Genomic DNA, 26,559 nt, shown 5'->3' with positions numbered 1-26,559 from the left:
CACAAAACATTTAATTTAAAACAGATTGGTATGTTTAGAAATATTTAAAAAAAAAGCATTTGGATCACCAGCAATTGTATTATTAACAATCGCAAACAAGGTCTTAGTATTTAGTCCGACATACTAGGTTTTGCAGAACTGCTAGTTCTACAAATGACTATGCATAAAACTGTTTCTGTGAAAATTCCAGTAGTTTCCACCAAGATTGAATCAACAAATATTCCTTTTATTTTATTAGAGCAACAACAATCTGCCACTTCCTTTACTATTGCATTTTACAGATACTCTATAAGGTCTATGTCAGGCTTTTGGGGTGATTTTATGCACTGTATATACAGTACATTAGCAAAGCACACTGTATATATGGTATATTATTTACACCCAGCAAGAACATTGCTGCCTTAACTATACTATAATATTTGGGTCACTTTTGTTCTCATGATATACAATCACCCAGGTCACATCTGCTATTTGGTGCTTCTGTAACAAACCCTTACCTCTGAGGGATAAGGAAGTACAATAGTCAGTAAGTCTACATCTATAAGATGCAAATTTAAGAGAAATTAATTTAATAAAGTTAATGGTGCTCATACAATAACTTTATAAAGTGAAGTCCCTCGAGACCAGGTTTCTGTCAGACACTATACACACAGCTGCTGATGTACATTGACTATCACATTACTACAAGGTACAACAAATCTGCTATGTGGTGCTTCTGTAACAAACCCTTACCTCTGAGGGATGAGGAAGTACAATAGTCAGTAAGTCTACATCTATAAGATGCAAATTTAAGAGAAATTAATTTAATAAAGTATATGGTGCTCATACAATAACTTTATAAAGTGAAGTCCCTCGAGACCAGGTTTCTGTCAGACACTATACACACAGCTGCTTATGTACATTGACTATCACATTACAACAACGTCCCCATATACCCAGTGTACTGCTAAACCATGTCTGTTACATACACGCCAATAAACACAAAACACATGTAAATCACTAAAGCCCTGATATACAATGAAACAGGTCTCAGGCATACACACTACATACAGATTTATAAGATATAATAAGAGCTCAATATAATTTCACAACTGTAAAAAAATATATATTACCTGTTTACTGTGTTCGATGATTGCCAGAGTGTCTGCTGTTGCGAGGTTAAAGAGGTCTCCCTCATCAAAAGGGACTGAACTGAATACTCCACACCCTGAATAAGAAAAAATGAAATATTAATCCAGTCGTGAACTTCACACCAGTTTTATCCTAATGCCCTGTCTGTTAATGAAAGCAGTCTAGGTCAAAAGGAACATAGGATGGCATGTGTGAATGGACCCTTACCTTTATCTGAATTTATATATTTCCAGGTTTGTCTTTCCCAGCAGATGTGTAATACTCCGTCTCCTGCTTTGGATGTTCTTTTCTCCTTCTGCGCTTCATCTCAGCCATGTTAAAATGATGCTGTTCTTCCCCACAGAAATGAGTGTTTATTTAAACTAAAACCTTAAATTGTTAATATAAGTGGTGTTTATGTAAAACATGTCCAGTGATAGAGCATGGGACAATGCTGAGGAGAGCTGGGATTTAAACTCTCCATCACACTGACACTCAAAGATATCAGACTTCTGATGTGTTCATTCTGCTTTACTTCTGACTACAGTATTACTGAGTTATGAGTGAAGAGTATCAGGGGTTATTTACACCCTCACAGTGATACAGCAGTGTTTACACACTGTACCATCATCTCTATCTCACACTCAGACCCTCACCACCGCTCCAAACTCAGCCATGTAACTCCCGCGCCGCACGCACTCAGCTGTTTCCGGTCGCACGCGCTAACCGGAAGTGATGTTCTAGTGACATTAAATAGCATACAGCCTTATAATAAACAAAATAATAACAATTAAAAGCAGTTCTGAGTAGTTTGTAAGCAGTCCGGGTGCTGTGTGTACAACAGCTCACCTTACAACACTGCACGCTAACCGGAAGTGATGTTCTAGCGACATTAAATAGCATACAGCCTTATAATAAATAAAATAATTAAAAGCAGTTCTCAGTAGTTTATAAGCAGTCCGGGTGCTGTATGCCCAGCAGCTCACCTTACAACACTGCACGCGCTCTGTGGCCGGAGCGAACGCGTTTAAAGAGCCGCGAGGATGCGCGCGGCTATCAGCTAGCGGCTATCAGCACTGACTATTATTAGCTAGCATCCATGCTAACATACAGACATTTCCTTCATTTTAATTCGGCCAAACGCACTAAACCCAAATTTATACAGTGCGCATTCGGTACAAGATTTATCAGTAATTAGTTATTCAACTCAGGTTTTAAAACTAACCATTGATAATGTTGCTAACTAGCCAGCTTTAATTTATGCATTCTTAAGGCTAAATTCACCCCAATCTCCAGATTCCAATGAAATATTTCTTACAACATTAATTTACAACAAGGAACCGAGCTCTTGGAATATATCAATAGTCTACTCATTAAGTTTATGAACTTTATAATCATACCTGGCTTTTAAAGGGCTGGATAATGGCTGTTCAATGTGTTGGCAAACCGAGTCTAATGAAACTCCGCCCTTAAAAGGAACACGTAGGATAATTGACGTAGGTCTCAGCCAATCACAGAACGAAAAATGGCAATCAGCGCTAGCCAATCAGAAGGCTCAAATTTTCACACATGTGTGAACGGATTGCAGTACCGGCTCCGGGCTACAGGGCGCACTACGAAATTCAAAGTTACACTGTGTTAAGTCAGTTTCGGGTGTTTGTGGTATAAATGGACATGGACTGAAATTTTGAATTTCAGCTTCTCTAGTATAGATATATATAGCCACAGTGCGGGAATTATGAGGACACCTGTCCTGTCCCCATAATCCCAAATGTCCCCATAATGTCGATGCGTAATCAGGTCAAATGTCCACATAAACCACAAAACCAACACACACACACACACACACACACACACACACACACACAGTGGTGTGAAAAAGTGTTTCTTATTTTTTTGCATGTTTGTCACACTTTAACGTTTAAGATCATCAAACTGATTTAAAATATTAGTATTCCAAAGAAATTAAGAAAAAGAAATGAGAAAGAAAGTAATTGAGATCCATCGGTCTGGAAAAGGTTATAAAGCCATTTCTAAAGCTTTTGGACTCCAGCAAACAACAGTGAGAGCCATTATTCACAAATGGCAAAAACATGGAACAGTGGAGAAACTTCCCAGGAGTGGCCAACCGTCCAAAATTACCCCAAGAGCACAGTGACGACTCATACAAGAGGTCACAAAAGACCCCACAACAACATCCAAATAACTGCAGGCCTCACTTGCCTCAGTTAGGGTCAGTGTTCTTGACTCCACCATAAGAAAGTGATGGCAAAAATGGTCTGCATGACGAAAACCACTGCTGAGCAAAAAGAACATAAAGGCTCATCCCAGTTTTGCCAGAAAACATATTGATGATCCCCAAGACTTTTGGGAAAATACTCTGTGGACTATTTAACTTTTTGCAACTTTTTGCTTTTTGTCCCATTACGTCTGGCGTAAAAGTGACAGCACATTTCGGAAAAAAAACATCATATCAACAGTAAAATATGGTGGTGGTAGTGTGATGGTCTGGGGCTGTTTTGCTGCTTCAGGACCTGGAAGACTTGCTGTGATAAATAGAACCATGAATTCATCTGTTTACCAAAAAATCCTGAAGGAGAATGTCCGGCCATCTGTTCATGACCTCAAGCTGAAGCGAACTTGGGTTCTGCAGCAGGACAATGATCCAAAGCACACCAGCAAGTCCACCTCTAAATTATTTAAAAACTGCATGTTGTGTTCACTTGTGTTATCTTTCACTAATATTTAAATTAGTTTGATGATCTGAAACATTAAAGTGTAACAAACATGCAAAAAAATAAGAAATCAACACTTTTTCACACCACTGTATAATAGCCGTTGCCACTTAATGTAAATATATGAATAATGTTTAAAAAATAATTTTAATAGGAAAAAGTTTTAATATTATTTATTATTATTATTAGTATTATTATTATTATTATTTAAAGGTCCATGAATAGATGCAAAGAGCTTATCTTAGAGAATATGGCTTTTAAGAGGTTTTTGGTCTCATTTTATTTTGAGTCAGTTGTGAATACCAGAGTAGATAACAGAAGAAAAGAATTTACATCCAATTATTAATATTATTATTATTATTACTATTATGATTATATGCACCTGCACTTACATTTTGTCCAACTAGGAGGTTCAGGTGCATGACATAAATCCAGCACAACTGAGCACACCACCACACCTGCTTTCCAAACACACTCGAGCACCTCTTTCAGCACCTGTTAATCCCTGACCCTCAACTCCATAGTTACTTTCGAAAGTCTAAATCACTCTATACTCTCAAAACAGAAGTGTGTGCATATGTGGTTTTATGACGTGCACGTTTTTCCCCTGTTTTATCAGGTGGTATGTGTATGTGTGAGTGCGAGTGCCTGATAATATTACACTGACACCTGCTGGGAAAGGAGGGACTCTGGATTAGTCTTCAGCAGAAAGAGGATGAAGATGAGGAGGAGGGCGAGGGAGAGGGTGAGGGGGAAAAACAAAACAGATCACTGCTATGTCAGTCTCAGATCAGCAACATGAGTAGCCGTGTAGACTGGTCACACACACACACACACACATGACATGATCACCTATTAATAAGAGCCAACCCAAACAAAATCTACACCACGGTACCAAACACTACAGTGCGCATATACAGTATAATTTACAGCCCTGCTACTCGTGCGCCAAACAGCCTGTGCCAGATGTGAAGGCACATGTTCCAGCCTGTCCCCCTCATGTCCACATCCACCTCCTCAGTATAGATTAGCCAGTCCTGTGGAGAGGAGATAGCACTTGGGGAAGGATGGGAGGTTTCATTTGGCTCCTGGGGCCCCGTAAGGAGTACAACTACTGCCTGAGCAGTAATCAAAAACACAAGTGAAAAACGCGCTATTTTGAACAGCATGGCATCCTAATGTAAAATTGGCAGGTGGGCACATTCGAAGTGGGGTTTTGATTGATCCCCAGCTGCTTGAGAAATTGTCCGCTGTCCCAGAATTCAGGTCAGAGTGATAAGCATTGTGGGCATGGTCCTGGAGGAGTGTGCCTCTGCGTGCTCCACTCCAGGTGTGTGCGTTTGTGGTCTGCACTGAGCTGGTTACAGTGTGGTTTTGCGAAGAAAAACGATGTGCGATGCCGTGCTCGGCCCTCTACACTGTCAGCGCCACATGTGCTCCGTGTAACGACGACGTGACGCAACACACTTACACAACTTTCCCCTTGTTGTTTAACCGAGCAAGTCGTCCGTCTGTGATCCTAAACACTTAAAAAGCACTAATAATAAGCGAACGCTGAGCAAATGATATAAATATTAACATTCTAAATTTAGTGAAATGGAAAATCCAGCTCCCATCATCATGAAATAAATATGCAAACATGCACAAATATTATCACACGATAAAGAGGGTGGGGGCAGACTTCTTAGCAGCGCACACAAAAGGCATCAGTGGCTCTGTATCTTCTCGTTTTCTCTTTTGGAGGATAATCAAAAGCTTTTACAAAAGAAAGGAGAGCAGTGACAGAAAATAAAATAAAAACTACATGAGCAGTCATACATTTCTTATAGAGCTCCTTTTAATCTTGAAAGGAGGTCTTTCAATAGTGCATTAGTCTTTTTTTGTATTACTTTAATGCTTTCCTTCAGAAATATATGCAAATCTCGGGCTAATGCCAGCAGCGATGACAAAAGGGGTGATTCCTCTCAAAAAGACTGCGCTATCCAGACCGCTGGACAGAAGAGAGGCAGGGGCTCTGCTCAGGCTTCGCTCCTCGCTCTCTTTTTCCTTTTTTTTTCCAAATCAAATCATTTTAAACGTGTGTAAGCATGGCACACGTTTGACTAGTCTTCTCCAATATTTTGAAAATATGTGTCACATTGTGCAGGAAGAACGATCTGCGGGAATCTGGCATGGGAACTGATTTCATTTACACAGTACGTGTCTAAACGTCATCATAATTCGATGTTTTTTTTTTCACATGCTTTGAAAATATAAATGGCTACCACAAAGGTAAAATCAAGTGCTTTATCTTTAATAAACAGTAAAGTTATGAAAGCGAGCAAAAACAAATGAGATGCTTTTTTAGCATTTGTTCTGCATCTTAAACACCACACAAAGCCTCTTCTACATAAGTAATAAATAAAATCCTAGTAATAATGATATTTAAATTGCTTTTTATACAATATATGAGTACAAAAAAATCCATCAATTCATAATAATGGGAGTTTACAAAAAATAAAATCAGTCATGAAACGTGAAAACTTGTATATTTTCTTTTATACCCATAATGAGTGATAGTTAAATCCATCTTCCACTCATATTTTGAGCTTCTTGGCACACTGTAAGCATGGTTTAACTAGTCGAGGCTCAGCTAATCCTTTTATCGGGGTCCCTGCTGCAGGCTATCCCAAACACTCACTGATTAAAAAGGAAGACGTGGGCAACCAACAATTTGGGTTCTAACCAGATAAAGGCATAATGTTCTGTTGCCATGTCGATGCATGTGGAATAAATTCACATCGTTCATAAAATATTTCATGAGCAAGTCAGAGCTTAATATAAATCTTAAAAAAAAAAAAAAAAAAAGATGCTTCTTGCCTGTTTTTGTCTGCTCGAGTGTCAGCGTATAAGTGTGTGTATAATGAGGCGCATTGTCACTAGGAGATCTGCCTCCATGTCTGTTCACAAACTACTTTTGATTCCTCTACCCAATCCCCTCTGGTTTCTCCCACTCTGTATCACGTCAGAAAGCCCATTAAAAATTCTCCCTTGTGCTTTAGTGCATGGCTACAAAGAAGAAAAGAGCCAATATGATCCTCTCTTGAGGAAAATCAGAGAAGCAGCCTATTCACTCCCATTCACGTCGGTGAGGGGGAAATGATAATATCACACAGGAAATCATAAAGGCTGGATTATAGCAGGCACGGGGTAAATGAAATTAAAGAAAAGGAGAAAAATAGCACGAGCAAAAAACAGACCTGGTGAGAAGGGAGAGAAAAAAAAGACTACACAGATCAAAGGTTTAGATGAAGCCACACCATATTATCTTTAACTCATATACTTTAATATCATACAACGAGCAGTGCCCGTTAAAGCACCGTACAAAGGTTACACAGAACTCATCTACCGGCCCGACCTTCAGTCCAAAACCGGCTACAGGAAAGGACGTGCCGCTCATCGAGTCCTCCACCGCCTCTTTTTCATCTGGTGTGAATGAGCAGGACAACAAGGCGGCCATTTCTTCCTGTCAATACTGGTGCGCATCCATTCTCACCTGCCTGACACCTTTTACTGGTCATGGGATGAATCAATCACACTTAGTCTACTCCCTGGGTACCAGGATTAAAAAAAGAAGTACAACATGAAGGAGGACTGCAGTGTTTCCCTGTCAGTGGCGCCCCAGAGGCTACGGTGAAAAATCGTCCTCGATAAAATAACATTTTTCAAAGCGCGCCAATGCTCTTTTAATCTCAGCTCGCCACAATAAATGGCTTCTGGGATGCATTTCATTTCATCTGAACACAAACAATCTTTCAAAGGGCTTAATAAAAGTTACACAAATGAGCATCATTAATTACCTGCTAATGGAGTAATGACTGTGGCACCTTGCTATACATTTGTAGAGCAGAAGGGGAAAGCCATCGCTGCATGTGTGCCTCTGTGTGTGTGTGTGTGTGTGTGTGTGTGTGTGTGTGTATACATTGTTATAGTTATCAGTGGCACACTTCTGCTCATTGTACTGCAAGCTTTTGTGTTCCGCAAAACTGGCTTGCACGTATGTTTCTAAAATATTTGCAGCCCTTTTGGAAAATCCAGTGTTTTTTTTCTGAATATAATGCAGTAATGAACAACAGAAAATAACGCTTATGATATTAAACTTATTTTTGAAAAAAAAAAAAAGGCTACAAATCCATTTTTTTAATAACACTGCTTGTGATGCTTTGAAATGTACTGATTAATTATATATATATATATATATATATATATATATATATATATATATATATATATATATATATATATTTCAATGATATTCTAATAAACAACACATATTAGCAAGGCCTCAACAGCAACTTCAAAACACCATGGATCAGACTCTATGTATCTGTGAAACTGTACCGGGGTGATGAATAACAATCTTTCTAAAGATATTCCCTCGTTGTATTGTTTTGAAGATAATGATGGAGCCACTGCTGAACATGTCCGTTTAAAATCCCCCACTGGTGTTTAATTGAGTTAAAATTTGGTGAGTGTAAAGGCCACAGCATATGTCTGACATCAGTTTAATCTTTACCACTCCATCAATAAATCTATGTCAACCTGGAGCAGGCCACTTAAATAAGGATAAAAACGATTCATCATACACTCTATGAACAAAAATATTGGGACACCTGCCTTCCAGCTAGATGTGGTTCCTTCACAAACTGTTACCACTAAATTAGTGGCACACAATTGTATTGGATGACTCTGGATGGAGTAGCATTAGATTTTCCTTTCACATAAACTAGGAGACCCAAACCTGTTCCAGCATGACAATGGCCATGTGCACAAAGTGAGCACAATGAAGAAAGCTCTTGAACACCTTTAGAATCAACTGGAACACTGACTGTACCCCAGGCCTTCCTTACCCTACATCAGAACCTGACTTTGGAAGGACGGACGGACAGACAGACAGATACACAGATAGATACACAGATAGATAGATAGATAGATAGATAGATAGATAGATAGATAGATAGATAGATAGATAGATAGACAGACAGACAGACAGACAGACAGACAGACAGACAGACAGACAGATAGATGCAAAAATGGTTTGCATTGCACGTTTGCAGGAAAATACTGCTTTGTCTTTAAATCAGTTATCTTTCCATAGCCCCCCAAAAACTACAGTGTTTGCAAAACGTCTCAAAACCTTCTACTTTTGTATTGATCAAATGTCAGATATCGATTTTGCAAAACAAAACATCTATAAAATACTCCTTAAAGTGTCTGAATTAATTTTACACAAAATTTTCAACAGTTTTGACGCTGTGCTGATGTCCTTTTGTGAACTCAAATAATCTCTATGTTTTGAGATTTGGAAAATATATATAAAAAAGCATGGACATCATATGAAACCTAATTTATTTAATAAATTAGGTTTATTTCTTTACTTAGTAAAGCCTAGCCTTATTAAAACTCTCCTCATTGTGAACAAAGAATTGAATTAAAATGAATTGAATTGAATTGATTAGTTAAAAAAACTATGAAGCATCTTTAGAATGATCGTATTGTATCTGCTTGAGCATTTTGAAAATGTCGTCATTTTGAAAATGACATCATGCACGATTATGCTTCATGATTAATCGTAACTCGGTACAGATTGTATTTTAGAGAGTAAAAAAATGAAGCAGTGTTCCATGTCAAATAAAGATGCCATTTTTTATATTTCTAACGATCTCTTTTATCCATTTTCTCTCAAAGAAATATATGTGTGTGATAATAGTTTAGGAAAACCTGACAGATGTTTCTGTATCTGAAATTGGATAGATAAGCAAACAAACAAAAGAACACACAGAAGGATTTTCAACCAAATTAGGGTTTTCTGCCTATAATAAACTTCTACTTATCCTACATTAACTTTGTATTTCCCCTAATTATTTTCATTAAAACTCCTTCTAAACTTACCTTGGCACACGGCAAAGATGACGTTAGGAAGACTAAAAGCCAGTAACAAACTCCTATGAAAAACATCTGCAAAGACTCTTAAGCAAGGCTAGTATAATGAGAATATATATATATATATATATATATATATATATATATATATATATATATATATATATATAAAACATGCAATAAATACTCCAAATACAGTATTTCCTCTTTAAAAAAAAGATTTTCTTCTCGCTAAACAAATAATTACAAACAATTGTGTCTGAATTAAGCGGTGATGCATTAAAGACAGGGTGAGCTGTCATATGTTGGAGCATCCCGGTGTTATCTTGCCCATGATAAACAGCACTGCTGGATGGGTATTGCAGCTATGTGTGTATCTTTCAACCGCTTACTACTTTATCTTCCCCGTCCTGCTAGATTACATCTCCAGGGTTCAGGTGGGGATCCATCATGGCTATTATTACCAACAGTCACTCGCTGCATCAATCACCCGCTAAGGTTACCATAACCTTAATATTACGGGGTGTGGAGGGGGGGTGGGGGGTCGCCCCTGTTTCAAATAAACAGGAGGAAAAGGAATGATCTGGCCATTGGGGGATTTCATCTTCCTTTCACTTTTAATAAGCTACTCAGAGGAATAAAAATTACAGGCCATATTTAGCATGCAGAACAAATCAGGGCTCCGCTGTTGGCCCTACACTCCTGCTAGGAGCTCCTCATTAGGAAGCGTAGGTTCTGGCGGCGAAGTGTAAACCCGGAGTGAACAGTCACGCTGGCTGGCGCTGCGTTTCTTGCTACAGCCTGCAGCTAACACTAATAAGCCTTTAGCTTTGGAGGGCACTGATACACACAGGTGGAGTTATGTCTGCGCAGCTGGACCAGCGCTTTTGCTCACTGTTGGAGAATGTTTATAGCTGTTCGGTCCAGGGGAACACCAAAATAATGACCGGCGGGTTAGCTGTAGCATGCGATTCATATTAACAAAGTAAGGCAGCGTGTAATCTTTAATTACACAACTCAATCCATGTAAAACAACAGGCATTGACTGGGAGTGCATTAATCTTGAGTGCCTAAGCGTTAATGGATTTTGGTGAAGGTGGAAATCAGGAAGAGTTGAAGGCACATCGAAGTACGACGGCACCGCCTTCTAACTACCTTGCCAATATGAATAATTTATCGTTTATTTATTTTTACATTTTTTTCGGGATTCACGGAACATATGCTAGAACAGCGGCAGTGCCAAATAGGGCCCACACATTATACTTTCAATTACGTTCAGATCAGAGCTGCGTCTCTCTCGTAATGCATTCAAAGCAATTAAGTTCAAATATATGCAAAGGATTATTTACTTTGAAACTGGTCTTGTTATTCCTCTGCACACCCAACAACAACATTCATTACAGGGGGCTTGGCACCAGAGGAAGGAAGAGAGACCGTGTAAATATTTAAAGCCCCCACAAATATATAAATATTCATTTCAGAATGATTTGATGCACTAAATAAATAATCCCTTATTAAATAAATGACACCCTAAATAAAAATTTAAAAACAGGATCTGGGGAAATGAAGATGAGATGAATCAGACGAGGAAAACGAGCGAAAGGCAGAGCTGGAGAGCGACAGAGCAGGAAAAGCACAGAGAGAGAGTGAGAGAGAGAGTGAGAGAGATAGATAGAGAGAGAGAGAGAGAGAGAGAGAGAAAAATGTCAGCTATCACTCCACCCCATCTGAATTTCTCATGGCAGCCATGCAACAAAGTCAAGCTAATTAAAGAAGAGAACCCAAAAAGCAAAGCTTTCAAGGCACCTTTGGTGGGAGGGATGGAGTGAGAGGGAGAAAGTCCAAGGGGATTTACACAGTAGCGCAAAGCAGCCTGTTTGAAAGAAAAAAAAACACACTCATGCATGAAACTCGTGCAAACATACTACGCACAAATATCAAGACTCTCCTTGTTCAGTCTAATCCTAGGGCCAGACAGAGCCTGTGCTGCCTACTGTCTGCTCTCTCATGCATCGAGTGTTCCGACTTGCTTGGCTGCATGAAAACAGTCCTCGTGACAGATAAACAGCCCTTTGTGTTTTTGGGTAGAAGATAGAATTAAAGATAAATTTCTGCTTTTCCTTTGGACACTCAAAAAATCACAGTTTGCCCACTTTTCCGCCAGTCTTTTTCTCTTTCTAACAGGTTAAAAATGAATTTTTCCTCTACAGGAAAAAGCACTGTAGAAACACAATAGAAGCAATCTCGTCCCCCGGTCTGCCTTTTCATATGCCACCCAACTGGAATCTTTTGTAAAATCCCATCGCTTGCATTGCGCACCGTCTCCGGCTCTTTCTCCTCACATTTACATCCGCAGATGCTGTCGCGCAGGGTATGGCCTGCCCCCCATTTAATAAAGAGACCTGGCCCCTGAGGGTTTATTAGAGTAGTTCACTTCAATGAAGCGGCCTATGCAAATTCAGCCAATGGTGGTGACTGGAGATGTGATAATTATGGGTTTACTTGTAAGCTGTCATTTTGGTTATAGCTAGGGGACATCAGGCTGAGTTTATAGCAAGGCCATCAGAGGAGATCGTATTTGCTGGAGTGCCAGAGATGATTCAAACAGCATGCAGACACTAGCGCCACTCAGGAGCCTGTCAATAAGCTGTCAGGGTGACAGCCGTGCTCTTCTGAGACCCGCAATGTGCAGCACTTCCCGGGAAATATGTCACTCAAGAACAGCCAGATTTTTCTATCACCAATCAAAAAAAATTGCATCTGGAAGTGCAAAGACTATTTCACATGCTTTAGTAAAATATATTTACATTTCTGAAATACAGATTATTGCAGATTTATGCACATCACCCTGCTGTCACCTTAAAGGAGAAACACTGTTTTCTGACATTTGTGATTGTTAAAGTTGTACTGTATGTTGTCCTGCTACCAGGTTACTGGGTTTAAAAAGGCCACATGAGAAATAGATGACAAGCAAAACTGCAGAAAAAAGGAAAATGCCCAACACTGACTGCACACAACAGACAGTTCGATCTTGTAACAGGTTAAAACAATGTTTACTTTTCAGATAAACACCTCATTGTGGCAAACTGAACCTTTTTAATAAGCTAAAAATCCATAAATATAAAAAATATAAGGGAACACATGCTGTCCTTTCTAATCCTGACACAATCATAATCACAAAAACATAGGAAAATAATAAATAAATATAAAATGTAAAACATTAGACCATTATTGTAATGTAGAAATGTTAATCACATAGGACAGGTTTACTTAAGAAGACAAATGAACGGATAAACCAACATCTGTCCCTGCTAAGGGAACTGTCACTGCAAATCAATATAAAGTTGTTTCAACTTTATCCTGAGGTAAAACATTTCTACCCTAATGGGAGTGGCCTGTTTCATGCTGACTCCACTCCCATCCTTAGATTCATTGTATGGTTTTGTAAGAATAAAAATGACGCAAAATCAACAAACCGGGTTTAAGGTTTAATGCCGATGAACACGTATTATTAAGGAGCAATATGTCATATTTTTTATATGATAACAATAAGATTTTGCTGTACTGGAAAACAAATTTAAAGCCTTAACTTTGTTATAAAGCTGTGCAACTGTTGACTCCTATAATCTTTAAACAAAAATCTCCTCACAGTAAACATCAACATATCTCACTAAGCTCATGTTAACCCACATATATGTACCTACATGTGCATCCATTATACTAGTGCAAGTGCAAAATGTATTAGAACAAACATACATAATAATAAAACATTGGAATTTACTTTGCAGCTAGCAAACAATCGAGGAATCCACTCTTCTGTTTATCACTCTTCCGGTTTGCTCAAAACAGTTGCATATTAATAAACAATATAGGATATAATATCTAGGCTTCATCTTGATAAGTGTGTTACTCACTGCATGCATTAGTATAGAAGCTGTCACTGAATGGAAGAGGAGAGAATACTGTAGGTGTGTATGTTGATGAGTGTGTTTTAACTGTATACTAAACGGCACAGTGAAACCAATGTATGTTTTTTTGTCAAAAGAAATTTACATAACGCTTGGAAAACGCTTTTGTGTGTGTTGGTGATGTGATAATGAGCTCAGTGCTTTGACTGTGAACATAGAAACAGTGACGGTAGGCCTATGTACAGAAATGCATGATAAAAATGTTGACAAATAAATAATAATTAAAAAAAAACATCTTTCACAGTCATAAGTCAAATGACCAACAGTTGGTCAACAGAAAAACAGGTATAAACAGTTAAAGCAAAAGCATATGAAGGAAATGATTTCTATTGACTATGGTTGAAACTGTTGTATATTACAAAAAAATAGTACAACTTATACTGCTGACGTATTATATTTGAATTCAAAAGCTAAAAGGATTGAAACTGCTTACCTTAAGTGTGGGTTTTTGAGGAAGCAAGGCAGGACGGATATCAGCGTTACCAAAAAGAGAAACAGAAAGAGATAGATTGAGGGAATGCTTCATAACTGTAGCAACAGAAGCACAAGAATAACATCCCAAACTAATATTATGTGAACAGATGGAGCTAAATAAACCGTAAAACAAAAGCACGCATGTCGCATTTGTGCTCTGGTCCAGCATCTAATGTGTTATCATTGCAATAAATTGCTGCTTACATATCAAAACTATTCTTGACAAAAAGACGCATACAGACATGTCGTAATGATAGTATATGGCCGTTAATTTACAAAGCTACATATACTACACAAACAGTTCTTAGGCCCTCTTAATGGGAAAGAAGGATAGAAGAGTGACGTACTGTACGATGCATGAGTGAGATCAACTAAGATGATAAAGAGGCTTGGACTAAGCATGGCATCTGCTCTGAGTAAACACATCGATAATTCTCTGCAAAACAGCAGTGTAAATGAAAATGGCGATTAAAAATGCAAATCGCTATTAATAAAAGGCTGTCATGTACAATATAGTAAACACACAGCTCAAACACCAACACTACTACTTATATACATGCACACAAAGGTACTAAATGGGCCACTATTGAAAAGGTTACATTTTGCATTCTGTTACATTCTTTTTGTCAGCGAGAGCAAAATACAGCCTGAAGGGGGGAAAAAACAATCTCGTCAAATGCTTGTTGATTCATCAAATATTGGTCATGATGAAATTGTCTTTGCAGCCCCATTCCGGAGAGGCAAGCTAACAATCTCGACGCTCAAAATCTTAACAAATGCTTTGAATACCAGAAGCAGAAAGTCTGTAAAGTGTCCAAATTTGAGATTTTGGTTTCCAAAGGACCAGCATGTGGAATAAGTTAATGCGAAAACAAACTGATGTCTGTCTGCAGATTTTCTCTCGCGATTTGAGAGCATTTCAGCCAATGATATAAGTTACGGTGTGTGGTCAAAAAACAACACTCAATTTCATCGTTCTGACGCTCTGACTACATCGTAACTAAAGCAAAATAACTAGTGTGATCACCTGTCAGAAAAAAAGCGAGAGCAAATCCTTTCGAATGTTTAGAAAAGTTTTACATAAAACACATGAAACGATTGTCCTTTAATTCTATTAACATTCACCCAAATTTTATATAGTGTATTAAAGCAAATACATTAGATTTGCAGAAAGATCTTTCAATCACACTGTAAAACACTGACTTCTTTTATACATAAATAAAATATTGTAATACAGTTGCTTCAAAGCTCACACGCGTCAGCTGTAGTCAACCTGGAGCCACGTCACATCTGATGAAGTGTGCAGTGTCACGGTAGGTGTAGAGATCTCTTTTAAAAAGTCTCTTTGGGGCTTTGCTTAAAATGTGTGTTTGTGTAACAACATAATCAGAATGGCTTGGGTTGGGGAAAGAAAGAAAATGAATAGGAATCGGTTGATCAGTGTGTTCCAGGAAACCATAAGCTTCATAGACTCTTAAAGAATAAGAAGGAAGGCTTTGAGAGAGAGGATCCTGCACCTGATCCATGGCCTGAGCTGGGGCTTAAAACACACACACACACACACACACACACACACACACACACACACACACACACACACACACACAGACCCTCTCAGGGGATGCTGAGGAGAGAAGGGTGTCCTGAGAGGTATAAAGAGAAGAGACACAGGAGAACAAGCAGCATGCAGACTGACAGATACAGCAGTCACACAGCCAGGCCATGCACAAGCTCCGCTCAAGGACATGCAAGCCCAGCAGATAGAGCCTTTTCTGCACTCAAGCACCCTCTCATTAGTGTACCTCATGCTGCACTCCAATCACCCTTTGAAGTGCTTTGAGGTACTTCAGCCCATGAAAACGAGCATCTTTAATCCACTTGTTAATTAACAGAGTGGGTGTCTGAAGTGCCCCGTTCTCTTCACAAGGCTCCGAGGCCTGAATTCAGACTGATATCAAAAAGAGCTGCCTCCATTGTTCCACTGATACAGTCAAGCACTAGTGCTGACAAAGCCAACTTTTACCAATCTGCTTGTGATGGAATTTATTTATTTATTTTTTTGTGGCCAGGAATTAAATAAGCACATGCCAAACTGATTTTGACAGAAACGATTTAGAAAATGTTCCACAGTCATCAAAGAGGGGGAAGCGAAAATAAGCACCTTGAGTCGTTGAGATTAAAGCGTATTCCTTCATTCTGCAAACCAAATGAATCCACACTGACAGATATTTTAAAAAGCCTTTCAGACTGGAGAGAGGAAAGCAGAAAGAAAGAGAGAGGAGGTTCAAGAGGAGATGGGTGGGCCGGATTGCGCTTGTCATCATCATTTTTTTTTTTTTTTTTTTTTTAAACCTCCATCTCATTTGAACATGTTCCCTCCTTCCTATGCAAACAGAACAGGAAGTAGATGAAGAAATAAAAAAATGCCCCCTCACCCACCCACCCACCTCTCTCTCTCTCTCTCTCTCTCTCTCTCTCTCTCTCTCTCTTTCTTACTCTCTCTCTCTCTTTAAGGCCTAAGGGTTTTATCCAAACCGAGGCGCTCTCCCTTTTCTCTCCCCCCTGCTGTGCCAACAACTCTCTTTTTCAGTTCAATTAATGAGCCATAAATAACCCAATGAAGGTGTCAACAAAGAGCGCAATTTATCACAGCTATCACCGTTTCCGTTTCATGAGGAGAAAATGCTCCTTTGCAGCTCCACTGTCCCCCCGAACAGAGCAAGTACAAAACAAGTGAGGGAGAGAGGAAAAAAAGACAGTGGAAAAGATTTATTCCTGGCCAGCTAGTCCAACCTAAAATTTATCTTGAGCTGGAACCCTCACAGGTGCGGCGATTTGACAAATAAGCAGCGAATCGTAGGCCGAGTGCCTTTGTTAGGAGTATCGGAGACGGAGTGGCAATAAATTTGACTATGAGCGAGAGACAACACACTCAGTAGGTTCCCGCAGGGCTGCCAGGGAGCTCCACGTTCAAGACATATCCTCTCTCAGTTTGTGATCTGTCTGGGTTGTAGATCATGGAGGCAGCTTTGGGCCCAGGAAAAAAATAAAAAATAAATAAAATAGAAAACATGCACACAGACGAGGACTCTGTATGAGACTATGGGAGCATGGCTTAAGCAGCCAGGAAGAATTGCTTCATCAGTGTGCTCCATAAATGTCACTTTGAGTCAGTGATGACTCAAGACGAAACATCTCAGAAGAAAAAAAAAAAGAACAGATAAAAACAAACCTGATTCCGATTTAGTACCAGAGCTGCTTTGAGTGAAACTGAAGTAGAGAGGTACAGCTAGCATAGTGCTCATGAGAAAAGAAGAAAACACATTGAATAATATATGACAGATTGGGCTTTGAATCCAACATTAAAAGTGATGACGCGAGTGCAAACTCTGCTTTGCTTCATCACCAGACCCTCATATCAAAACCTTAGGCTTAAAAGTAAAGCTAAACAACCTCTCTGACTGAGATCACTTGCTAAAAGAAGGAGGTGCTACAGTAAGCACTAGCTGAATACATCTGAATATAACCATTTTTTAGCCTTCAGGCTAAGCTGGAACTTGAACTGTGAAATCCTTCTAAACCAATTAATGGTTCCTGTTAGCCCACTCATCTTTGGAGAAGGAATTGTTTCTCTCAATAACGTAGCAACACCTCCCCTCAACAGTGTAAAGCAAAAAAAAAAAAAAACCTACTGCAGCCCCCACACACTAGCAGCCAACAGAGCAAAACAAACTGGCATGCGGATCTGGAAGCTTAGCTACCATCGCAAACATTCTCGTGTGCGTCAGAGATCTTGTGTAACATCTCTTATGTTGGACCTTTGTCTCGTGTTGGTTGAATCCCTATCTCTCCAAGGCTCTCCATGCGATTTGCTTTCAAGTTGAGATAAGAATATTGTCTGAATGTATCTCATACTGACTCAGACACACTGCTGAAGCACCACAATGGGATCTAGCACTGTGAAACTGTCCCCGGAGGCTACATTTACACCAGATCAATACCACAGCTTATGTTTGTTTACTGCATAGCAACAGAAATAGGATGTTTTTTTTTAAGAAATGCATTAAATATGACTGCGCTGGTAGTCCATAACAAAAAAAACCCCAATTTGCGTTTTTTTTTTTAATGTCATTTAATGAATTGAATACATTTCAAATGGTAGGAAAGTTGCCTTTTGTGTAAGATTTCCAAAAACCACAGATAAACACGCTCACAGCTGTCCACTAACAGTAGTAATCGCATGTTCCATGGTTACCGCTAATTGCTTCACCCTGCTCAGCCTCCACTTACCTAAATTTCAAACATTTCCCGTTATGAGAAATAGCCTGATCTCGAGGAAAGCACAGAAGAATAGTCGGAACCAATGCATGGCTAGGAAGGTGCAAGATAAATGACATTTTGTAAAATCAAGCTGACATTTTCTCTTATCGTGTGCGAGACACTGGCGTGGTGAATGCCAGCTTGTCAGTCAGAAGCAGACAGGACTCACACCTTATCAGGACTGAAGCGTGCACACTGCTCAGCTGAGGAAAACCCAACTGAAACAGGGCTGGACTTGACTGAAGGATGGACAGAGATGATGAGAAAAGAGCTGTGACTCTGAAAAGGCTGGAAGCTGGAGGTAATTATGCTCATACTTTTGTCCCCAAGACTTTAAATGGGTATGAATCGGTCTGCATAGTGTGCACTCCATTGTTTGGTTGTGTGGCAGATGTGAAAGATGATTTTTTTTTTCTAGTACGGTTTCAGGTCTGCACATTTCCTCTGTACTTGAGGGCCTTTATGCTTGGAGAGTTCAGTACATTTGGTCAAGTGCGATAGTTATTTTTAAATCCAGGTGCGGTCCAGGAAACCCATTTCTAGTTCGTGGTCTGGGTTTGGGGCTCGACTCAGTGGCAGCGAGGAAGGTGGAGGGGGTTGAGGACGGGAGTGTTCTCCTCGACCCCTCCCTAGACAGACATTCCACTAGCAATCTTCAGAAGCAGATGCAGAGCGGAAAATTAAAAATTTAAAGGCTGTAATGACAGAGTTCATTAAATTGTGATTCCGAATAAAAATGTGGCATACATAAATAAGGGAATAATAAAGCTTCACTGCAAGACATTTTAGGGAGAGGGTTGAGGCAGCAAAGGGAATTACTTAAAAAAAAAGCAGCAAAAGAAAGAGCAGTGTTCATCTGTCTGACAGACGTAGCGTGAGGGATAGCGAGTGAGATGTACGTTGGAATCTGACCCTCAGTGTAAATGAGTGGCTAACATAATGCTGAACAAGCAAAGAGAACAAGCAGATGTGTATTCTTTCACCTTGTCAGTGCTGTAATGCAGTTTATTAAATCCACAAGACTTGTGCAACTACTGTACATACAGTACAACGCAGAAAAGAAATCCCAGTGCTTCACAGTGCTACATCTGTTACTAAACCTAGCGATAACGCGTCTGTTTGTGTGTCGTCACCGCGACGGCGCACACCCAAGCTCCTTAAACAGCACGCAACGCGCTCAAACCCATCTTTCTGTTTCATCTCCATCTTTACAGAGAGTTTTGAAATAGCATCCATATTCAGTGTATGGCTATGGAATATGAAATCATATTGAAGAAGGAAGGAAGAAGTTAAAACATAAATTATTCAACAAAATGGAGCACAGGACCATGACAAGAAAAATCTTATGCACAGTATATGTTCACCAGTCCTTGATTCATCTCTAATCCTGCTAGCATTCACTTCACTTTTTTGTGGTTGTTCACTGTGTTCTTCTGCTTTTATCAAACCATCCATCCACTTTGTTTCTATATCGTTCTCCATCAGCAGCTGGTTTCATCTTATATCATTCCTAGCTGTCCTGCACTATGCTGTACTTAAAATGACAAACATTTGGATGAAGTACAAGCCAAATTTCCACTGATGCGTCTTCATAACACCTAGCGATTTTACTGAGGTGTTTAATCAGAAGCCTGTCACCAAAATGACAGCGAATTCAGTGAATCTGCGGCGTAACGCTGATGAGATGGGACAGGGCAGCAGGCGTTGCTTGTTTGTTGGATGTAGATGTGAGGGGGTGGGCTTTTTTCATAAGGAGCTGAGAAGATGGTGAAGGTTGACTCACAGCATCAGATGCTTTCTAATCCGGGCTGAGTCATAGCGACAATGCTAACACAAAGGCTGACGCGCTTCCTGCTTACCTCATTAGCGGGCAAATGCTTCACTTCAGAGTTCGTTCTGAACTTCAGAAACGATAAAAGAAAAAATCCTTAATTTTATTGTTTTTTTGATACTTTACATAAAGTCTGATATTAATATTAACACGCATAATTGGAAATTTTATATAGGCAAAAAGTGTTAAATATCAAGCAATACTCTTACATGACACCTCTGGTGTGCTTTGTATCTATAATTGTCTCCAATAAAATGGGTAAAATATATGATTCAGGGCTGGGTATCGGGTTGGTGGTGTCAGTTATGTATATACACCTTATTATTCACACTTTTATCATTAGGCTGCTCTGACTGGGTGTACATTGCTGATATCAGTAGAAAAAAGTGTTGTAATGCGACAGCAGGAAAATTTGATTTTATTCTGCACTGACGCAGGGTGTGTTAGTACAATTTCTGACTGCAAACATATGTGCAACATCAGGTCTTGCTGGTGCCTTTTTCATACTGTGGAAATCTTTTAAATATCCCAAGAGATCCCAAGGTGCATTTTTCATAAATGAACGCAAACTTGTTTTAATCTATAGCAAAACCTTAGACATTGTTTCAAACAATTCTAATTTTATATATATATATATATATATATATATATATATATATATATATATATATATATAAATATAAATTTAAATATATATCAGTATTTAATAACCAAGTGTAATGTGTATTATATAGACAAATGTTTGTGGACACCTGACCAGCTTTTTTTTTTTAAACATCTCCATTTAGTCTTCTTTGCTGCTCCACTCTTTTGGGATTTATTTTTTTATTTAGCCTTAAGGGTGATAGTAAAGTCAGGTACTGGTGTAGAGTAAGAAGGCAATTTAAATTTTGATTTCAGCTGAATTAAATCAGTGAAAGTTCTAATTCATCCCAAAGGTGTTCAATAGGGTTGAGGTCAGAGCTCTACAGCAGGCTGCTATGCAACATGTTCCACTCTAACCAATGTAAAGCATATCTTAATGGAGCTGTCTTTGTGCACAAGGACATAGTCATGCTAGAACAGGTTTAGGTCTCCTAAATATAATGCTACCACATGCAAAGTGATCCTATACAAGGTGTGTCTCCAAATTTGTGGTCACAGCTTGAAAAAGAACCACGTGGATGGCTTGAAAAGTCAGGTGTCCCAATACTTTTTGTCCATATGGTGTAATTATATTCATTTTTGTGTTTAAGTCGGTGAAGTTAATTTAATGTTTAAAAGCATTTAACCATTTAATATAGATTTAATTTAATTATATAGCATATGCTCTACAAAATATTACATCACATGCATTATACTGTTTAACCATATCATATAACAATGAAAATATTATTTAGGCACCTTTTCATGGAAAAAAAAAGCTCCAATAGTGATTTAATGTAGGCAATGCTGTTGTTCCTAGCCTCGTTTTCTTTCCGCTTGCAGTTTCAGTATCAGTGCAGTACACACTTGTAGCTCTGCTGAGCTGATGGATGATTTAACAAGATATATAAATTATATAACAGCGGGTAAACTCAATACAGTCATTAGTTTCCTGTGCTTTTTATTCCTCCCCTGGAGAAGCTAATTGTTGCTTACCCCTCTTCCATCTCATTCTTCTCGCTCTCTCTCTCTCACTTTGGTAATATTTCTCTTGCACCCTTCTCGAATGAGACATACAAAAGTGTTCACTGCCAACCGAGCATAGAACACTAAACACACATGAACACACACATACAATATTACCACAACCCACTATTAAACTGCTCCCTAAACACACACATTAACTATCATTTTAAAGGTGAATCAATGTCTAGTTAAAAAGAAAATAGTATGAGAAAAGAATACTCAAAGTAAAACACACACACACACACACACACACACACACACACACACACACACACACACACATACACAGATCGCACTGCATTATTTAATCACTGTGTCTTAAAATCTTTTTGTGTTTCATTCACATACTTTCCCACAACTGTTGCACCATTTCTGGGGATAAAGTTTCACATAAAATCCGGATGCTTAGCGAAAACAAACTGTTGTGGTCAAGCCAAGTTACTTTTAAGATGACATCACCCTCCAGACACTTATTAAAATGCACAATATATAGGTGCAGTCAGCTCAGAATTAAGTTAATAGAATAAATATAGCATTACCAGCTTGTCTATGTTTTATTTACACCATTATCAAATAGAGACAATAATACACTATGAAAGTCAATCACACACAGAAGTCCAGTGAACTTTAACTAACCACACAACCCCCACCCCACCCACCCACACACACACACACACACACACACACACACACACAGTACTGATTTTTAACCCCACTGTGCTGCTTCTAACCACACTATGCTGACACTAAACCCACTGTGCTGCAAATAACCCCACTATGCTGACACTTAACCCGCTGTGCTGACTCTAACCACACTATTCTGCCACTAAACCCCCACTGTTCTACCTCTTACCACACTGTGCTGCCCCTAATGCCACTCTGCTGCTATTAATTGCACTGTGCTGCCATTATTCTCACTGAGCCTCCACTGTACTCTCTCTAAACACAATATGCTGACAATAACCATACTATGCTGCCTTTAACCACACTATGCTGCCACTAACCCCACTGTGCTGCCTCTTACCACACTGTGCTGACAATAACCACAATGTGCTACCACTGACCATTATACACTGACTCTAACCCCACTGTGTTGCCTATACTGCCATTAAACCAACGTTGCTGCCTGTAACCCTACTGTACTGCCTCTAACCCCACTATGTTGCCTCTAACAATATTGTACTGCCATTAAACCTACTTTGCTGCCAGTAACCGCACTGTGTTGTTATTATTCCAAATGTGGGGTTGTTGGTAGATTATTACATACTGTATAGAACTAATAGTTTATTCATTAATCATTAATTTATCAAATTAAACAGGATAGCTTTAAATCAGGTACATGTCACTAATAAGGATTATAATTCTATCCAATATATAATTAGTGTATATTAGTAGGAGAGATTTGTCGCCCATGCTCAACATTAATCTTATAACAAAAATATTATTAAGCTCCATGATTTTATTTTAACAGAAACATTTGTCTTTATTTCCAATATTTGGCTTTATTTTCCAATATTCAGACAGGTTTCCGATGTGTACATTGACGTCTAGTTATCATAAAGTGATAGCTCTTTAAAGGAGTATGCGGTGTATAGAGTGAGACATGTTAGTGTTCCCTCAAGCCGCATAGATTTAATTAGATTTGATAACTTGTTGTTTTATGTCAGTAACTGTATCTCCAGGCTCCTCTGCGCACCAATTTGTTTTCCTTCCTGTCTCGTCCTCTTTCTCTTTTTTTCCTCACTCTGTGTATATGCCTGTGTGTTTTGTGTGTGTGTGTGTGTGTGTGTGTGTGTGTGTGTGTGTGTGTGTGTGGGTCAGACCACACATTGCAGTCATCACCAAATTTTCCAAATATGAATAAACAACAGAACAACATCAACAGGGTATTTATTATTTCTTGGAAATTACAGTATCTATGTGCTGCTGGTTTACTTTACCGTTCTCAGTAAAACTGCAAATCATGAGTCCTTCCTAAGCATATAGAAAATGCTATGTGCAGAAAGACCTGAAATGTGCTTTCTACTGACAAACAGGGAGGTTAGTGTATACTTCTCTACTTCCTCCACTATAATGTGCAGTTACAATTGGTCTGGGTGCGAGTGCTTAACAGTGCAAGGTTTGTCACTCAACACCATCACCTCAGTAACACAAGATAAACATGTCCATATAATACTATATGGACAAAAGTTTGTGGACACCTGACTATAAGATTTGTATGTGCTTTATTAATAGAATGATAGCAGGCTACTTGAAAGCTTCCACTTCAAACCAGACAAACTGGATCTTCATGGATATAAATTATAGTGTATATATTTATTAAAAAATCTATCCAACTATCCATCTTTAATAAGCAATAAGGCTACATTGCTAGAAAGTAAATAACTGATGACCTTGATAAAATAACCACTAACACTATAGCATATTAGACACGGTATGTGACAAACCATTGGGACAACCGATTTTCGTTTCGTATGTGTTTTCTTGCCCAAATTGTAAGAGTTTGGGCAAGAAACCACATACGAAACGAAATTAGTCCCAGACCTTCTCATGCTACATCAGAACCTGACTTTACTAACGGCCTTTTTTGCTGAATGAGCACAAATTACTACACACTCCAAAATCAAGTTGTGCATCTTTTCCATAAAGTTAACATAAAATGGAGACTAATTCTGGTATGAGATGTTCAAAGAGCACATACAAGTCGAATGTTTACGTGTCCAAATAATGTTGTAAATAAAAGTATAAAAATCGAATTTCACAATGTTTTTATAGTCTATAGTCTACGATATGTCACCGTTCAGATCAAACAACAATTCAAATTTTTTTCTTATCAGACGTCCTAAGCCTTTAGTTCTGTATGCAGTGCGCAATTTCGGTTTTAAATACACACTACATACACTTAATGTAACTCAGCTCTGAATAGTGTGTGATTTGACTGCAATCCACACACTGCGTAACGCACTGCATCCAGGATGCTTCCCCGTAGCACTTGCAATTGCTGCTGTGTGAAGACAAGAACTGGTAAGACCTTAGAACTCAGCACCAATGAAAGACGTGTGTGCTGTAAATGGCATAAAAGTTATTATTTAGTCCCAGGAGAGACAGCAATGTGGACGCACACATAAACACACACACACACACACACACACACACACACACACACACACACACACACACACACACACACACACACACACCTCAGTATGCTCATCACTTGACATTCATTTATCAGAGAGACACCTGACGCTCTCTATAGAACCACTGATCAATATTTAATCTGGAGAAATAAATTGCGACTGTTTGTCTTTCATCTTAGGTGGAAATGTATAAGTATTGTGACGATAGCAAGAGCGCATTCATCAAATAACAAAAGAATCATTTGCGGAGAAGAAAGGAAGAAGGGAAATAAAGAAGCCTAACCCCTTTTATGTATTCAGTGATGAGATGATACATGTGGTGGTCCCTGCCTTGTTACTCGAGCCACGCTCTGCTTAGCACATTTATGTTTTTTACAGTCTGTGAAATCTGGGACAAACACGGTTAAAATGCAAGGCTACTATATGCGATGTGTGTGTGGTATTTTAGTTGAGTTTTAAGTACCACAGCTATCAATATATATATATCATGATTGAGATATCTCTCATCAGGGTTGAGCAGTGTTTGTGTTCTGGCAGACTGGTGCAGATTGTGCTAGATGAAAGTGATAAATGTGCACCAGCCATCACTCATTTGCTGTTGGGCAATTTTGACCATTCTCCCTGGTTCCCACTAAAGCATCACCCCCAATGCCCCTCCCCCACCCCCAACCCCCCATCCAGCACACACATATTCTCAGGCTTTTTGTCATTGCCATGATTATGTCCCAATACTGTCTACAGTCACCTGCAAAACCCAGAAAGATTGGCAGGCTCCCTTTTACTGAAGCAATTACCGTCCCTGTCACCTAGAAACAAAGGTTTAGGTTTAGGACATTTTTCTAATGTCAAATTTATAGTCGATTTTCCTTTAAATGCCATAAAGCGAAGTGCCTTAATACAAGATCTATTTTTAGATCTATTTTTATTCAGGTCTGTAATGTACAAAGCAGGAACAATTAATTCTGAGCTTACACTTCCCAATTTTTCAGGAAAAAAAAAAACTGAAATAAGGCAGAATTTTTCTTTTTAAAATTTTAACTCTACACTTTAAAATACAATTTAGATTCCTCTGCTAATGACAATAGCACTGAATTTGCTTTATTGCAACATGAAAAAGCACAATATGATTTATTTTGACCAACTTTGTTCAGAATCTGAGGTCTACAGAATTTAATAGGACTATAATTATTAAAAATATATATTTCTTACACCAGTTGTCTGCCTTTCAGTAATAATTATAATAATTACTTTATAGTTATACTTTACACATTTATTTATTTATTTCACTTTTTACATTCTATTTCTATTTTCATGTTGGACAGTCATAATAAGCATTTCATTACATGTCATTACTCCGTATGAAAAATATCCACCCACACTATTTTAAATATTGTTAACAGATTACTTAC

At 38.7% G+C, this 26,559-nt stretch overlaps 1 protein-coding gene across 1 annotated transcript in view; it reads right to left on the bottom strand.

Moving 5' to 3' along the window:
- The window catches only part of roraa (RAR-related orphan receptor A, paralog a), a 248,884-nt gene that overhangs the window by 135,765 nt on the left and 86,560 nt on the right, over nucleotides 1-26,559 (bottom strand). The window lies entirely within an intron of this gene.

This window comes from Silurus meridionalis, chromosome 10, assembly GCF_014805685.1.
Source record: "Silurus meridionalis isolate SWU-2019-XX chromosome 10, ASM1480568v1, whole genome shotgun sequence".
NCBI lineage: Eukaryota > Metazoa > Chordata > Actinopteri > Siluriformes > Siluridae > Silurus > Silurus meridionalis.
The sequence above is the reverse complement of the archived record's forward strand: the minus strand, read 5'-3'. Positions and strand labels throughout refer to the sequence as shown.